Genomic DNA, 16,987 nt, shown 5'->3' with positions numbered 1-16,987 from the left:
GCTGCATCCCTCTGGCCTTAGCGATTGGTTCCACAGCAAGTGCATGGCCAATCAGAGCACCCCACCCCTCTGGCCTCAGCGATTGGTTCCACAGCAAGTGCATGGCCAATCAGAGCACCCCACCCCTCTGGCCTCAGCGATTGGTTCCACAGCAAGGGCGTGACCAATCAGAGCACTCCACCCCTCTGGCCTCAGCGATTGGGTCACAGGCGGGCATGTGACCCAAGCCACATTTGTTAGACTAGTTTACAAGGTTTAGTCCCAATTTGAAGAGGGACGAGGGTAAGTCTTTGACTTGGTAGCAAATTGCTGACCCTGGAACAGGTGACCTGCCACTTGGGCTAGGTCACACTTCAGCACTCACCACTAAAGAAATGGCATCCTTTAGGGCTGGTGCATGTGCTTGTACCTAGTTGGGTAGCGTAAGCTATAGGCTAACCTGCCCATTTCACCAGCTACTGCTTATTTAAATCAGGTGTATTGTGTCCATATGCTTTATTCTGTTGGTCTAGTTTTTAAACGATGCCGCCTCCTAGGAGATCCATGGATGGATGCTAAGACAAGCGGGCCAGAGTTTGAGAAGCAGGATATTTGTGCGATCTCAACTCGTGTATCTTCCCCGAGACATTTATTAACTAACAACAGTACACAGTAACTTTACAGTGGAGAATCCTGGAGACAACTGGCAGTGAACAAAGGGAACATCACTAGTAATGAGCCATCCCAACCTGTCACACTTCTTGTCATGATGCCCCTAAAAGGGTGCCGTGTGATTTCTGTGGCATTCTTGCCCCAGATGCAAAACCTCCATCCAATCATAAGAAGAGTCAATAAATCCAAATGGTGGGGGGGGGGGGGATATTCTACCAAAAAACCCCAGCCAGTTCTCTTTAAAAATGTCACGAAAGATCAAAACAGACAGTGGGATTGTCGCATATTGAAGAGCATTAAAGAGGCATGTTAACAAATGTCATGACCCCTGGTTGCATCCTGGAACAGAAACAACAAAAAAGTGAAAACCTGGAGAAATCCAAATAAAACCTGTAGATTCGTTGGTAGTATCGTACGAATGTTAATTTCCTGGTTTTGATCACCGGACCTTGGTCGTGTAAGATTTAACATTTGAAGCCCGGTGAAGGGTACGTGGGAACCCTCTGTACTATTCTCACAATTTTTCTGTGAGTCTGAAGCTATTTAAAAATAAAAAGTAAAAAACAAACCAAAAACCCTGATGCCACATCTTTATTTATTTATAGGCCAAGAATGTGGAAAGCTGGCATTTTCACACACTGCCGGTGGGGTGACAGATTGAGAAGCAGATCTAAAAGAGTGAACAATATGTATCCAAAGCCTTAAACATGTGAGCCCCTTCGGCCCAGCAATCACATTTTTAGGAAGTGACTCAAAAAAAGAAAAACCCGACAAAACCAAACAAAGAGTCGGGCAAGGGTGCAAAGCATGAACGAAGATGTTCACTGCTGTGTTGTTTATAAATATTGAACAATCGGAAACAGCCTTCACCGTCAGTACTGGGAATGAGATAGATAAATTACAGCAAATCCGAACAATGAAATATTGGGCAGCTACTCGGAAAACTGAGGTAGGTATGTTTATATGGCCAGGGAGAGAGGCCGATCTGTTTAAGTGAAAAATGTAGGTAACAAAATAATATATGTAGCATAATCTCACTTATCTAAAAAAAAAAAAAAGCCATAAAAAGGCTGGAAGTGTATAGCAAACTGGCAATTACAGATTTCCGTGAGAAGTGAGATTAAGGGGACAGTTTTATTTTCTCTGTATTTGGATTTTAACAGTCATCAGATATATAATATTATAATGTATCAGATATTATGTATATATCATATACGTATTATGTATTATGGGAAAAATGGAGATATGCATTTCTGAGCAGTGGAGACACGGAAAACTAGTGGGAATAAATGAGGCCAATCCTTCCCTTTGCTCCCCGCACCAACAGGGCTTTCCATGTGTGATTCCAGACTTATCAAGCCCTCATCTGTCTCCATCAGCTACGGTCACGAGCCCGGCCAATGACAGGTAATAAGCCTGCTAGAAAAGTTGCAGAATTGCAGGTGCCTTCTGCTGACCGTGAACTCAGAGCGAAGGTTAAGGTGTGGGTCTGTCTGGGTAATCTGGGAAGTGGTCTGGCCCCCTTGGGGGGGGTGGGCTCCTGAAAGTTCGAGAACTTCCCTGGGGAGCTTCTCGCAGAGCCCCCAGTGGGGACTCCAGAACCAGAGTGGGGAAGGAGGAGGGCATTCAGAGGGTAGGGAAGGACGCAGTCTCCGGGGAAGGACCACCCTCCCTCTTACTGTCCACGGGGAGACAGTGACTTGGAACTACGACTCTCTGACTCGAGACTCAATATTGCATTTTAAATACCAAATACGGCGATGAGCGTAGAGAAAGAAGGTGACCAGTAATAATTGGATAAATTGGTTGGAATATGTCAGTTTCTGGGCCTTTCTAGGTGGGGTGTTCTAGGTTTGACTTCCAAGCTGGAAAAGACTGCCTTCTTAAAATTTGAGTTTCTTCGGGGGCCCCCTGGGTGGTTCAGTCGGTTAAGCATCTGACTCTTGGTTTCAGCTCAGGTCATGATCTCATGTCTTCACGGGTTTGAGCCCTGCATCGGGTTCTGCACTGGCAACGTGGAGCCTGATTGGGATTCTCTCTCTCTCCTTGCTCTCTGCCCCTCCCCACTCGCCCTGTCTCTGTCTCTCAAAATAAACTTTAACTACCGCCTCCCTCAAAATATGAAAGTTTCTTAAATTTCTCCCCAGAACAATCCCTTAAGGGTAAGGGCAGTGTGGTTTTCTGGGCATTCACAGTGTATATAATTTGATGGGCGCTTGTTAATAATTTTTTTAAATTTTTTTTTAACGTTTATTTATGTTTGAGACAGAGAGAGACAGAGCATGAACAGGGGAGGGGCAGAGAGAGAGGGAGACACAGAATCGGAAGCAGGCTCCAGGCTCTGAGCCATCAGCCCAGAGCCTGACGCGGGGCTCGAACTCACGGACCGCGAGATCATGACCTGAGCTGAAGTCGGATGCTTTTGTTAATAATTTGAACACAAAACTAGGAATGCAAAATTGCTAGGGCCTTGCCAGAAGCACGAGGGGGTGTGTGTGTCCCTATACAACTGTGCCGTGCAAAGTAGGCCCACGAATAAAAGGCACACAAAGACATGTCGCCTCTGTATATAGTCTGGATGTTTGTCGATTCACTGATGAATGGATAAAAATGACCCAAGAGTGGTTTTGGTCCTTCTCCCCGCCTTCCCTGTTTTTCTGGGATCACTTGTCCACTTGAAAGTCCCTGTGGAAAGTCTGTCTGCCTGGCTGGGTGCTGAGCACACAGGAGAGAAGGCAGCATTAAAGGCTTCTGGCTGCATAGAGCCCATGGCCAAGTAGGGAGATGGGGCGCGCAAGGAGGCAATGACAGTGCAGGGTGGTCAGTGCAGGGGGGGGGAGGGGGGGCTGGAGAGCAGGGGGAGGGGCGTCCAACCTGATGGTGGGAGGGGGGCTTCCTGGAGTGATCTCTGGGCTGACAAGCTGCTTCATGGAGAAGGTGAGGGTGGGGTGGGCAGGTGAAGCGTCCCAGGCAGATGGGAGATGAAGACCTAAGCAGGGGAACTTGCCCCGGACTCGCCTGTGGGCCGTGAGCGGAAATCAATGGTCCCTCCCGGGCTTTGCTTTTTCCACACTGATGCCTTCTCCCCCCGGCTCTGTCTCTCCTTCCTTCGCTCCCTTCCCTCTGCCCTGACACCTTTCCCCACCTCCTCCACCCCAGATCTCAGAATGAGAGCTGGAGAACTCGCTCAGGCAGGAAACAGTGACCCTCGGTGACGGGGAAACATAGCAGCTTGAGTGCTGGGCCCAGCCTGATGCTAATTCTCCAGGGAAGCCAACAAAGACCCCACATCTTAGCTCAGGCTGTGCCCCCTGCCTGGAAAGGCCATGTTCTGCTTTGTATTCAAATCTGTCCCCACCTTTAACATAAAGGCCACCTCCTTTGTGATGCCTCCAATTCTCTGCTTTCCCAGGTAGAGCTAACTTGCTGTTCCCCTGTCTCCCCATCCCTTCTGAACCCGAAATGTATCTAGCGCTTAAAGTTCATTCTGTCGTGTATGAAAATGGCAGAGTGCGCTGGTTAGGAGCTCAGGCCTCGGAGTCAGATGCATGTGGAGTCCCACACTGGCTCTCGTATTTGCTGTGTGACTTCAGGCTGGTTGCTTGACTCCTCTGAGCATCACTCTCCTCCTTAAACAGAACACACTTTGTAGAGAGGTGCCTTGTGTGGAGCATTGGGTGCCGGGCTTGGCATAAAGCAACAGCCTGGGCATTAGAAACAGCCGCCATCAACGGGTTGACGTATCTCTCTCCCTCACTGTGGGCCTCTGACAACAGGTCTCTTACCCTCAGTCACTGCTGCATGATGATCAGGGCCGATAAATATTTACCGAAGCAAATCCAAAAAGTGTCTTCCTTCCCTAGAAAAAATTCTCCAGCAGCCTGCCTGGGGGGCCTGCCACAGACTCCTTATTTCCTCATTTAGTGAGGAATTGAACTATTTATTGAATATGGGGTTCTAAGGATTTGGGGGTACACAGCCTGGCCGCATGGAGATTATATTCTAGGGGAAAAGGCTGGTATTAAAGTAAGGACCTAAGCAATTATTTATTATTTATTTTTATTTTTTTAAGTTTATTCATTTAGAGAGAGAGAGAGCAGGGGAGAGGCAGAGAGAGGGAGAGAGAGAGAATCCCAAGCAGGTTCTGCACAGGCAGCTCAGAGTCCAATGTGGGGCTCAAACTCACGGATGGTGAGATCATGACCTGAGCTGAAATCGAGAGTCAGGTGCTTAAAACTGAGCCCCCCCAGGAGCCCCCCAAGCAATTATTTAAATACAATTGCGATAAGTTCCAAGAAGTACAGGCACAGGGACCATTGAAGTGTATAAAAGGGGGCCCTTCATCTACTCTGGGAAGGGGGTGGTCAGTGAAGGGTTCCCTGAGGAAGGAAGGTTAGATGTATCTGGAAGATGCATAGGAGTTAAATGAGGGGAGGACTTTCTAGGCAGAAGGAATGGCTCGTGCAAAGATCCTGGGGTAGACAGGAGCATGCAATGTTAGAGAAAAGGAAGGAAGGGCAATAATGTAGCTGGAGTCCAAGGACAAAGGACAGTGCAGGGTGGATGGGACCAGAGAGGTGGACAGGAGCAAGACCACTGTCGGCCGCGGTGAGGAATCTGGACTTTTTTCTGGGGATGGGGCCTGAATGGGCCCTGGGGTGCCTTCAGAAGCCCTGAGAATTCTGGAATGCCCCGGCCCCTCTCCCACCTGGGGCTTATCAGAGAAACGTCCAGGCATGGGAATTCCCACGTAAGGCCCAGGATGTGGCCAGATCATCACCCAGCCCCCCTTGGATAACAGGAGCCACAGAGTCACAGAGAGGGGAGCAGAGGCGGGAGAAGCGACCGAGAATGGTGGGGATTTCCACAGCTTCACATGCCAAGGAAAGGCCAAACCACAGACAAGGGTGCCAGCGTGGGAAAGGAAAGGACATCGTAGAGAAGCAGGGACAGTGAGCTCCACTGAAATCCTTGCCATGTACCAGACAAGTCATTGAACTTGTCTAAGCCTCGGTTACTACCTCTGTAAAATGGGTATAAGAACAAGGGACTTCTAGGAAGTTAACTGAGATGAAATACGCGTTCAGCACGATGTCTGGTGCTCAGCGTGTGCCCAGTTCTCCCCCAGCCGGGGGATGCAGTTCGCCTTCCAAGAAAAAACCACGAATGCCAGGCTGTGGTTGGCTGATGTCGTCTTCCCGGTGTTGCTGTTAATATTTATCCGTAAGCGCCATTTCCATTTCTATCAGCTACGTTTCAAAGAATATCTTTAAAGCTTTGATCAATGAAAGAAGAATCTCCATAGCGGTTGGAATGTGGCATCATATCCTGCTGGTGTAGAAGAGAGTTTCCTTCCTGGGAAAGCTCTCCTTGTAGCCTCAGAAGTGTTCTCTGCTCACTCCAATCCCTGACCTTGTGCTGTGTTGCTTCTGCCCGAAATACCCTTTCCTTCTCCGTCGGTCCAAATTCCACTAGCCTTTCGGACTCGCTTCAATCACACAACCTTCCTGAAGCCTCTAAATGCGCGCCTAGGTGGGAAAGATGAGTCTTTCCTCATAGCTGCAAAATGGCTGCAGGGGCTCCAGACCTCACATGCTCTCGGCTTCACAGAGCTTTGAGCTTCATTGACCTGACTGGGGTCAAATTTTATCTGTGAGCCGATCCTAGTGCCCAGGGCATGCACAACGTGATTAGCTTAGACTAACGATTGGCAAAATTTTTCTTAGAGAGCCAGATAGTAAATATTTTAGGCTGTAAGCCATATAGTCTCCATTGCAACTATCACCTCTGCTGTCATAGCATGAAAAAAGTCATAAACCGTATGTAAATGAATGGCCACAGCTGTGTTAATAAAACTTTATTTACAAAAGCGGGGGACCGACCGGCTTCGGTTTGCTGACTCCTGGTTTAGACCAATTCAAAATCCCATCCCTGCAATCGGATGGAGACAAACCAGATAGCCCAAGTGTGCGAAGAGTGCGCAAAGGAAATTCAGGGTGCTGTTTTACGACAAGAAAAGGCAGAACAAAGCAACTTTTTGGCTACAAGGATCGTAGCCGAATAAGGGTCTCCAAGCCGTCACTTGATCTCTTTCAGGGCACTTAAGAAAGGAACCAGGTTTGTGGGCTTAGAGAACTGTCTTATTCCCAGGGCCCCCCCCACCCTCACTTCATGGGGAGCGGGCAGTGGGCTGGGAAATGATCTCATTTATGCGTATCCTATATCTTTCCGACACACTTTCAGATTTATGACCTCGAGGCCTTCCCGCCAGGCGAGAAGGTCAAGCACAGCATCGTCCTCGTTCTTACAGGTGCGGACACTTGATTTCTAGGTGTGGAACGGGAAGCCGTGAAGACAGAAGCCGTGGTTTTTCAATATTGGACCTAGAAGCTTAGTAGTTGTGCTACGAATACGCGTCCGTGCCCCTGCGTCCCGCGCCGTCCTCCCGGCAGACATCAACAATCCATCACCGCACTCTTTCCCGCTGAGCTCAGAGGGGTCTCAGAATCCTTGCGGCAACAGGGCTCGAGGCGGCCGCTCCCAACCGGTCAGGGCTAGCGCCCGAGGGGAGACACTTCTGCCGTGTTGAGTTGACCAGGCACTACTTGTGGGTTCACCCGGCTACTCGACACCCCCACTTGCAGCTGTTACTTTAGTGCTTATTATCAACCAGGAGCCAGGCTTGTCTCCTTGATCTCCGTCTCAGCCCCGGGGGACCCGGTGGACAGTTCCCCGTGAGCACAGACACAGCTCGCGTGGGCAGTCTCAAGGAGCCACTCCCGGTACGTTCGTCCCAGGGCCTCCTCTGACGTCCCGAGAGCCTGCTGGGTGGCACCCGGGCTCTGTTGAGAAGTGCAGGGATTTAACCAACAGATGATGAGAGCCACTGAACAAATACCCCAGCCTCCTGTCCCCTGGGGGACTAGGGGCCACATTCTGTACCGTTCTCAGGAGGTCCCTGTAAAATCAAGACCCTGGTGCCTATGGCAGAGACCTTGATAATACACTCCTTAAAAAGGCTTTTGGGGCACCTGGGTGGCTCAGTCGGTGAAGCGTCCGACTTCGGCTCAGGTCATGATCTCACGGTTCACGGGTTCGAGCCCCGCGCAGGGCTCTGTTCACAGCTCGGAGCCTGGAGCCTGCTTTGGACTCTGTGTCTCCCTTTCTCTCTGCTCTTTCCTCTCTCATGCTCTGTCTCTCAAAAATAAAGGAACATTGAAAAAAAAAAACTTTAAGGCTTTTTTTTTTTCCCCTTCCTCATCTGCTCACTCCTACTCCTTGGGATTACGTTCCAAAAAAATGTACACCCGCAAGTTCATAACTTAGGCCCTGCTTTTCAGGAGAACATTCCGGGATAGCTAGAACAATTAGGACATCAACTAGGTCAACCACGGGTCTCCATTTTATCTATCAGAAAACCAACTCAAGCATTCAGGTGACTTCCCCAAGGTCACCCAGCTGGTTTTTCTGATTCTGGAGTTCATGGTCTCACCCATCAGGCAGTATTGCTCTACCAACGGGACTTCAGATCACAGACGGGCACCGAGCAATCGTGTTCTGGTACATTCAGTGCTACACTTTGGTCGGTGAAAGAAGCTAATTGGGTTTGACAGAGAGGAAGAGATCCAGTTTTCCGTGCTAAAAATAGCCTTCTTTTCAGTCATCCCCTTCAGGAACAACCACGTTCACCCGGGGAAACACCACCAATGCTTCAGAGTTTCTAGGTAAGTAAAGCACCCCCATTAAATCAAATCCTGTGAGAAGAATATGGTAAAGATAAGCATTTGAAAGCCCACAAGATGGAAACAATTGGCAGGTATCTCTCTGTCTTTTATTATAGCAGCTTCAATCCGTAGGTTCGGAAGGGTACGGGATGTGGCAAAAGGATGGTCCTTAAGGTATCATGGGAAATTCCTGGCTTGCTGAGTGGACGCTGAAAAGTGGACCTTTTATTGACTTTTCAGTCCCCATTGCAAGCCTGCTTGGTCAGAGGCCAGCACGGCCGGATCCTCTTTTGCATGGTCAGTAGCTGCCCGTTTGCAACTCTTCTGAAAAGGAAGAGGGACCTTAGGAGTGTGGACTAAAAGAGCCATGACCTAAAATTCCTTCCGGTTGCACAGACCCTTGGAGATGGGAGGCAACCGGCAGGACCTGAATCCAAAATCCAGGGAGAATGGCCCTGCGAAGGGTTGCCTGGTCTGAGGCTGAAGTTGGATGCTTGCCAGTTTCTCAGGGTGAGTTACACGCCCCCACCCCCCAAGCAGGAGACAGACCATTCCCCGAACCTACTCATATCCCTGTCTTTCCAGCTGACTGTAAAAGCCAGTGGGTGAAAGAAGGCAGGCAGGAGAGATGTGGCAAGCGGTCACCTGCCCCTGCCTTCCGCCTCAACAGGTGTCTCACCCGTAACACAAAGGAGAACGTCTTGTGGGTCGGTGACATTGGTGAAGATCGTCTCACCAGTCCGCGAGTGGTTTTTGTGCTCGTGCGTAAACATCCAAAGGCACAGATCAGTTCTCTCGGCCTTCCTTGAGACCTTCTCAAGTATGCTGATTGTTCCTTATTTGTTCTTCTCCCGCCGCCCATTCTCTGCCCTTCTCGGTTCCCACTTTCTGTTGGGCCTGGCCCCTCGGAGGTGCCAGCAAGGAGACTGGAGGGTGAGGAGACAGGCCAAGGCATCGGTTCCCCCTCCTCACTCCGCCTTACCATAATTCTTGCAATGGCTTCCTGTCAGGTGGCCCCACTGCCACGGGTCCAGCATTTATTCACCAGGCTCCCGTAGCGCCATCCCAAGCCTTGCCCTATTGGGCCTACAAATGATGGCAGCCGTCCCCTATGGCTGGTCCGTGGGCCCACCACCCAAGCTTGCGGGTTCTCTTAACCCCGCCCACACCTCTGCGGAGAGTCCCCTCCTCCAACTCTCCTTAGGTGAATTCTTTTGAGGGTGCCACCTGTTCCCTGCTGGGATCCTGACTGACACAGGGGCCCTTCCCAGGGCATCCTCCGTAGGTGACTTGCTAGTAATCCCCTTCACAGCCGTAACTGAAGGAGCTGTTCCGCAAAGGGCTTTGGTGCCGGGTTCAAGCTTTGACCCCACAGTGGCATCCTGACTGCGCCAATTACCCACCGTGTGACTTTGGGAAAGGGACACCCGTTGACATTCGACTTCCTCGTTTGAAAAACGGGAAGGACGGATCTGACGTCTTAGCGTTGCTGTGTCGGTTAAGTGAGACGGCACGCGGGAAACTTAGCAAGTGACTGCTGTCGTTACTCCCGTCTAGAGGTAAAGCACTTCCCTGTGAGTCTCTCGGTCAGAGTGAGCTGCTCCTAACGCACACCTGTCTCATTCATCTTTTATCCCCCCCACCCTCCCAGGGCCTCAAAAAGCACCTCGCACATCCTAGGTGCTGAATACAAGAACGGGCGGTGGCAGAGACAGGACCCCCCGACCACCCAAGTTTGCGTCATCCGCCTCATCACGCAAGGAAGCTACATTTCCCAGCCTTCTTTGCAACGGGGGCCGTGCCACTGAGTTCTGGCCAAGGGGGTGTGGATAAAAGAGACCATGCTCCTTTCCAGACTGGGCCATAAAACCTACGTGAGGTCTCCTCGTTCGAGGGTCAGCAAACTTTTTCTTCGGACACTGCAAATATTTTGGGCTTTTTGGACTACGCAAGCTCTGGCACAACGACTCAGTCCGGCCAGTGTGACACGGAAGAAGCCAGAGTCGGTCTGTAAAGGCATGAGCAGCGCTGTGTTCCAATAAAACTTTATTTACAAAAAGAGGTGGTGGGCTGGATTTGGCCCACAGGCTAGAGTTGGCTGACCCTGTTCTAGTCTTTCCCTCCACCTTTCACGGAGACCTCGGGGGGCCAAGTGTGGGAGACGGTGGCATGGCCAAGATCAAGGAGTCTCGGTCTCTGAACGGCGATTGGGAGCAGGGTCCCCTCAACCCGCCACCAGAGTTGGCCATGATAGGAGCAGTTGATAACACTTTTGCTGCAAGTTACTTCGACACAGCGGCTGGTGGTTAGCGGTAAACCCACCCTGGCTCACTCACCGGTGATCCAGAAGCCAATTCGACTCACGTAGCTGCGAAGAGTGAAATACTAAGATTCTCGGTTGGGATCGCTGTCAGCACAATGGTAACCAAATTTTCACATATTCAGTATTTTGTCCTTTTCGAATCTTCACCGTCAGTGCGCGTTGGTCCTCTGAGGGCTGAACCTAGAGTGTTCGGTGGGAGACCCCACCGCTGTGTTTAGCTTGATCAACTCTGAAAGCAAGTTTCAGGTCTCTTCATCGCTATGGCATGTGTTTATGTTAGGCGCTGAAGTCAGAAGAGTGAAGCGAACAGGCCCGTCCTTCTCCCGTGGCACTTAGAGATCAGTAGAGTCTCAGTGACACTCAGCTGTGTGACGGTTCGGGCTTGTCACCTGTGGCCGGAACAGGGGCCCAGAAGCGCCTTACCTGAACTCCACCGAATGCATTGTCCAAAGGAGGAAGGATTCTCCGTTACCAGAGAAGAGAGAAAGAGATAGAAGGGCCAGCAGAATATCATATGCAGGTGTTTAACGCTGTCGGGGCAGGGGGATCAGGGAAGCTTCGCCAAGAGGTAACCGCTGTGCTGAAGGTGAAAGATGAGTGAGGCAGCCAGCGCATGGGCGGAGGGCACTGGGGTGAGGCTGCTCCAAGTTAAAGGGCAGCAGAGGTAGCTGCCTCGGGCCTGGGGGCGTTGTGGTCTTGGGTTCGGCCGCAGCACGGATTAGAAAGAAGCGGGTGAAAGAAACAGACCCAAAGAAGCCAGATGATGAAATGCTCTATACCCCAGAGTGAGGATCTGGGACTCGAGCTACAGACAATGGGGAGCCACTGAAGGGTTTAGGGTTTAGGGAGCATGCCAGGAGCAGATCTCCGGTTCAGAAAGACGGTTTGGCGAAAGCTGTCTTGTTCACCGCTGTGTCCCGAGGGCCTAGAACAATGGCTGGCACATAGTAGGTACTGAATACATGACCACTGAATGAATAGCTTGAGTACAGGTTGCTATGAGAAACATAGTGAGGACTGACGGAGGCCCGATCTCTGTTTTGCTCTCTTTCTTGACTCAGTGAAAAACCTGGAACCCACCGGGCAGTCAGGGTCAGAACCTCTGTCTGTGTCCTCTAGGATGCGAAGCAACACTGAGCATAGGTGTGGAAATGCTTCTGGATTGGGGTTCAAAGCAGTGATAAGTGTCAAGAATAGTATGTCAATTTCCTTATCCTCCTTGCTTTCAAAGGTCTCTGTCCTGCTTTATTCTCTAGGCACCGGACACCCTCATTTATTTTCCTGTCTTCACCTTTGACTGACCTACCCGCCCTCTGCCCACAGGGGTACCGATTTGGGGAGGTGAAGGGAGCCTGCTGGATGCGGCTGGCATCTGGCCTGGGAAGAGCTCCCCTTAGGATCCAGCTACCTACAAGCTCTGAGCTGCAGAAAGGAAACCTTCCCCACGGAACAGGAAGTGCCTGGGGCTCATTCCAGAACTTCTAACCTCCAGCAACCCCCTGGACCAACCAGAGGAGGAAGAGGGGAGAAAACACCGCTGAAAGTACCCACACCCACCCAAACCTACGTGTCATCGATGGGGGCACACAACGTGGTGTAGTTAAAGAAAGAAAAAGATATTTTAAAGTTACCCAAATGGGGTTCAAATCTCCAGGCTCTGGCACTTACTGGGTGGCGATCGAACTGCCCCATGCCGTCAATTCTCCCCTGTGAAATGGACATAGCTTGGCTATTTTGTGTGGCCATTAGGAGGATTAAGTGAGCTGAAGTAGAAATGGCGATAGCTGTTTGGTAAAGGAGCCACGATCTAGGGGAACTCAACCCAGACGACGTCGATGCACGAGCGAGGATACAGGTCAAAGACCGAGCTAGGACTGGGTGGGAAGGAACTGGCAATTTGGGGGCGGGGGGGGGGGGGTCTCTTTTTTTCTCAATACCTCTCCTCCTTTTCCTCCCTAAGGCCCTTTTCCCAGATATCGTTCAAAATTCTAAGCAGGAGATGGTGTGTGAGTGTGTGTGTGTGTGCGCGCGTGTGTTGGAATAGGCTCACAACTATGCACAGCCGGTCCAGGAATTCTTAGGATTCTATTGATCGCAAGGGGCAGAATCGCAACTCAGGCCCTTAGGGGCTCAGGGAAGGACAGGCGTGGGGCCGGTCTCCGCAGCCCATCCGTGGGGTGAGGGCTCCCCTCCCCACCTTGCATCTCACCTTCTCTTTCACCGGCGGTGGCGGGTCAAGGTCACAGGAGACTCGACGCGTCTATCACCTCCCCCTAACAGCTCTGGAGGAAAAGGAAAGCCTCTTTCTCTTGACTTCCGAGCCGGGGAACCCTCCGATTGGGTGTCTTGGGTCACATGTTTATTACTTGAGCCAATCACCCATCACTGTGGCTGGCGGGGGGGGGGGGGGCGGGGGGGGGGCGGGGCGGGGAATGGAATGCTGTTCCGGGACAGCGCGGGCTCAGGTCATGTGACCTAGGCCGCACGTGACTACTGCCCTTGCGAGGATCCTGCGATCCCTGGTTCCATCAGGACTGCGCGGAGGGCTCAGAGCCTCCGTCGACACTTCGTGTGTGTGTGAGAGACACCTTCACCAGGAAGAAAAGGAACAAGGCAGGCTGCGGCGAAAATAGCGCTGCTACCGCGTCACACGTCTCCTTGCCTCTCGTCTGCCCGCCTTGCTGGCCGACCAGGAATCTGTGTTTGTGTTCCGTAAACACCAGCCCTGCCAGGACTGCGGATCTGTGGACAGGGGTGGGGGAGGGAGGGTTTGGGTTTCGACAGGTCTAAGCTCAAATTCCGGCTCTTCCTGGCTGTGTTGCTTTGGGCAGGTTCCACACCCTCTCTGAACTCCAGTGTCCTTGTGTGTAAAACGAGGATCAGAAATCCACCCTTTGTGGCAGTGGTGCGGTTGGAATCACAGGAGTTCAATAAATGACGATGACTGCTGTCATAATAATTATTATTCATGTTTTGGGAGTTGAGGTGGATGGTCAGGAAGGGATTCCAAGAAGAGAGCTTCAGACAGACTCACGGTGTTCGTGTTGGGTTGGAGACGGTCTAACCCGATCACTGCATTTCACAGATGGGGAAACTGAGGCCCCACAGGTGGCCGAGCTTGGGTTAGTGACATGAGGCTGAGCTGAGGAGCTGCAAAGAGGAGACCTTTTAGGAGGTTGTGTCTGGAGCCAGTTAGCCCGGCCACGAGCTTTCAGAAATTACAAGGCCACAAAAATGCTTTTTGGCTGGAAGTATCCAGATGGGCCCCACCCATCTTGCTTGGAGTCAGAGGCCTCCTTCTTCTCACCACCAGGCCCTGAGTTCCCAGGCTGGTGAGTATGAATCTCTCTCTCTCTCTCTCTCTCTCTCTTTTTTAAAAAATAATTTGTTCTTGAAATGATTTAGTATGACCGTATCTTTTTTTTGTATGGGAATTAGAGCTTTGAAAGCCTTGGATTATGGCACGACCTTTCCCCACTACTCATAAGATGTCTTCCTTCCTTCCTTCCTTCCTTCCTTCCTTCCTTCCCTCCTTCCCTCCTTCCCCTCTTCCAACACTGAAACATTCAGTGCGCTGTGGTAGGCCCTGTGCCAAGGGCGGGGTCAAAGAAGCGCTCCTTGGCCCATTTATAACATTTCTCAAGTTCATCTCGTGTGCTTGGCATTGTGCCAAGGACCCCGGGCACTTGGGATGCGGCAGGAAACAAAACACGCTTCATTTCTGCATGTATGGGATGCACAGGCTACTATTTCTCATTCTCGAAACTGTACATTTAGTCTGGGTTGGGTGTCCTCAGTGGGAAGGGCTGGCTGGGCCAAGTGCAGAGGCGGGCAGGGCCCGAGCACCGTGAGGGGCTTGGCACTCATTGTGAGGGCAGGGGACGGCCACTGACGGGTTTTTAGCAGCTGAGGGTCACACGCTGACTCATGTTTGGGAGGGGGACCGATCCCTACCCCCACCTATTCCCCTGCTAGGCTCACCTGTGTCACTCGAAGCATCTAATATTCTCCTTTGTGGCAGTGACCACAACAGAGAAGGAATAATTGACCGTGGCATTGTTAAATTGAGCTTTTTGTGTGAGATGGTCAGCTCATTTCAGGTCAGGTCTTGTTCGTTTTTAGGCCTCCAGCATCCAGGACTCTTCCTGGGGCATGGAACGCACAAGAAGTAAATCCTGGTTGAATTAAAAAACGAAGGGTAGAGGGAAGGAGCGGACGGATGAGTGAGGAGGGGAGGGAGGCGCGGGGGAAGCGAATGGACGGGAGAATGAACGAGAAAGGGAGTGAATACACGAGCGAACGGGTGGATGGAGGGGCGGATGGACGGCTGAAGTGCCAGCCACGGTGTTGGGACTGAGACGAGACAAGGCGGCCTCAATCCAGATGCCACCTGGGTGTTGCAGGGTAACCCCTCTCTGGCCTCGGGGCTTGATGGCTTTTTTCAGCAGGTGCAGGACCTTATGAATCCATTGCCGGTCTTGCTCCGTGTCAGGTGGAAAATCATTTTCGTCACCGGGTCCCTCTGATCGATTGCTCATGCCTGCCTAGCTAGAGCTGTGTGTGGGGGGGGGGGGGGTGGGGGGAGCCTTGGGAGGCCAATTTGGGCTCCGCGGAGAGCTCCAGGATCTGTTAGCAATGCCTGCCAGGGTACCTCAGGGGAAACAGCATCGTCTGTGCTTCTTGGTGGTTATAGCTTTGGGCTCTGGCGGCAGGTGGTTTTAAAAAGCAGCTTTCTGGAACTCACCTCCTTCCCTTTTCTCTCCGTGAAGCATCAGGAAGGGGCATCACCCCTAAAAGGCAGGGATCGAGGTCTGGTGAGGACAGTTCCCTGCCATTGTAAAATGAGCCAGGGGGGAGGGGAGGCCGATGTGACCTACAGCTCCCAGCTCCCTTCAGCAGAATCCTACTCCGCTTATTTTCAGCACGGGGCGTAGGAGAGGCGATGGGCCAGCACTGGGGACTTGAATTCCTGGTGTCGGCGAGGCCCGTTATCAGCATCTGACTTTGGGGCCTCAGTTTCCTCAGCTGTAAATGGGGTCCCGTTGACACCATCCCCCTCACGCCCTTCGCTGTTAGACGCATCCCCGCCCCGGTCATCGCCACCACCGTCCCCATCAACCCCGCCGCCGCCGTCCCACATCCTTGTCCTCGGTGACACTCACGGAGCCCCCTCTCCGGTCCAGGCTCTCTGGGTAAAGCATTGCCTCGCGGAGCCCTCCCAGCAACCCTGCGAGGCTCGTACTTACGCCCGTGTTAGTAATACGGTAACGCGTGGCTCATTTTCTTGTTGCCCTTGGCGGCTACAGTGTTTTCTGCAAAGGACAGGGTTTGTGGCCACCCTGCCTCGAGCAAGTCTGCTCCCACCGCTCGCTTCGCGTCTCCGCGTCACATGTGGGTAATTCTCGCAGGAGCTCGCCCTTCTGCGTTATTCTCGCTTTTGCCCTGGTGAGCTGTGATCAGGGATGGTGATTTGGCAAAAGCTCGGGTGATGGTTAGCATGTCTTAGCGATAAAGTGGTTGGCTTTTTTTTTTTTTTTTCCAGTTAAGATATGAACATTTTTTGAGGCATCATGCTATTCATTGCACAGTTATTAGGCCACAGGGTAGTGGAACCCTAACTTTCGTATGTACCGGAAAAGCGAAACAGGACGTTTGACGCGCTTTATTGCCATATTTGCTTTATCACGGCCGTCTGCAGCCAGACCCGCAACATCGCGGATGCCTGCCTTTGCTAGTTATTCCAGTTTCACAGGCGCGGAAACTGAGGCTCAGAGAGGTGAAGCCCCGGTTGCCCAGTGAGTGGTGAAGCCTGAGTCAAATCCAGGCTTCATGAAACTTCTCTAAATGATCTCTCAAGGTGCATCCAGATTTAAAAAATCCTAGTGTCTTGGGGCGCCCGGGTGGCTCAGTCGGTTAAGCGCCCGACTTGGGCTCAGATCATGATCTCGTGGTTCGTGAGTTCGAGCCCCGCGTCGGGCTCTCTGCTGATGGCTCAGAGCCTACGGCCTGCTTTGAAATCTGTGTGCCTCTCTCTCTGTCTCTGCCCTTCCCCTGCTCGTGCTGTCTCTGTCTCTTTCTCAAAAATAAACATTAAAAAAAAAAAAAAATCCTAGTGCCTTTTTAAGTTTTGGCATCTCTGGGTCCAGACCGAACATCTGATGATTTCTTAAGAACATGTTTGTTGGTCGAGTCAGGAGCATTGGATGATAAAGTTATTTTATGGAGTCATTGTTGGAGGGTTTCCCTGACTTAGTCCAGGGGAAACTGAGGCCCAGAGAGAAACACCTCG

This window comes from Panthera tigris, chromosome D3 (genome assembly GCF_018350195.1).
Source record: "Panthera tigris isolate Pti1 chromosome D3, P.tigris_Pti1_mat1.1, whole genome shotgun sequence".
NCBI lineage: Eukaryota > Metazoa > Chordata > Mammalia > Carnivora > Felidae > Panthera > Panthera tigris.
This window is presented reverse-complemented; position numbering follows the sequence as displayed.